Below are 1,635 nucleotides of genomic sequence, written 5' to 3' on the forward strand. Positions count from 1 at the left end.
CTGCTTAATGGGCAGAGCAGTGTCAAATGTCAAGAACCTGCCACTTCACCATATAGCTGAAACAGTTGAAGACAGACTTCAGGTATATACCTGTTGGACTGAGGTAATGAAGGCCTACACTGTTGAAATAGGCCCACACGTCTATCCAGGGGTGAAAGGCACTCAAAGTCCGTGGACCCCTTATTCCTGTGCCTAGACAAAGGACCTGTGCCCACCCTGGGTTCCTGGCTTAGGGGAGCTAGCAGTTTATTTTTTCCCGTTTGTTAATTTGTTCACTTTCCTAGGCCAGGAGAATGGCTCAGGGTGTGTGACGGATCCTACTTCCGGCCCAGGGGACTCGGTGATTGCTGAAGCCAGTCCTGTGTGGAGAGCAGGAGCGGGGAGGTAAATAGGAGAGAGGTTTTTCCCTAGGGGGGGGTGTTTTTGACCCACGCAGTAGGCTGTACGCAAGTACTTATCTTTCGCCGATCTAGGGCTGCTTCTCACTAGTTCTGGGTGGCCGAGCAGACTCTCTGAAGCTGGGTGTCTTCTGGTGTGGAATACGCCTCCTAAGCACTGCTGCTTGCCTGCCTCACCACTCACCCATGAGCTGCTCAGGCCTGAAGGGCCCAGGCTCTCGCCGGGTCAGGTCTGGCAACTCTTCACTGCTTCCAAATCATCTCTCCCTCTCCCTGCTACTCAGTCCAGTTCCTCAACTTTGCCTTATATGTTCAGGGCTCCTAGACTGTCATATATAATTGATTCACTTGTTTTTCCAGGTCTTTGTTGTAAGAGGGTCCACAGGAAGTGTCTGACTACTCCACCATCTTGGCCCCACCTCAGGACATTTTCTTAATAAACTTTGTTATGCCAACTGACCTAGATGTCCCCTGAAACCATGGTCCTCAGACCCCAGGCACTACTACTCTGTCCCTCAAAGTGTTTGGTTGTGCTCAGGAAACTTCTTAGCTTTTGGTTTAGTCCAGTTACGCTGATTTCCCCTGTATTATGTGCTGTCTTTCCCTTCACCTAAGATGATTCTTGTCTACTATCTAGCTAGTGACTTCACCTCTCCCTCCCTCCCCACCCTCATAAACATCAAAGAATATTATCTTCTGTGTTTAAACCTTTTCTTGAGTTCTTATAATAGTGGTCTCATACAATATTTGTCCTTTTCAACTGACTAATTTCACTCAGCATAATACCTTCCACATTCATCCATGTTGTGAGATGTTTCAAAGATTCATCACTCTTCTTTACCATTGTAGTATTCCATTGTGTGTATGTACCACGATTTGTTTATCCATTCATCTGTTGATGGGCATCTAGGATGTTTCCATCTTTTTGCTGTTGTGAACAGTACTGCAAGGAACATGGGTATGCATATGTCTATTTGTGTGACAGCTCTTATTTCTCTAGGATATATTCCAAGGACTGGGATTGCTGGATTGTATGGTACTTCTATTTATAGCTTTTTCAGGAAGCGCAAAACCAATTTCCAAAATGGTTGTACCATTTTACATTCCCACCAGCAGTGCATACATGTACCAGTCTCTCCATAACCCCTCTGACATTTATTATTTTGTGTTTTTTGGATTAGTGCTAGCCTTGTTGGGGTGAGATGGTATCTCATTGTAGTTTTCACTTGCATTTCTA

Source organism: Trichechus manatus, unplaced genomic scaffold (assembly GCF_000243295.1).
Source record: "Trichechus manatus latirostris isolate Lorelei unplaced genomic scaffold, TriManLat1.0 scaffold00042, whole genome shotgun sequence".
In the NCBI taxonomy this organism is placed as follows: Eukaryota; Metazoa; Chordata; class Mammalia; order Sirenia; family Trichechidae; genus Trichechus; species Trichechus manatus.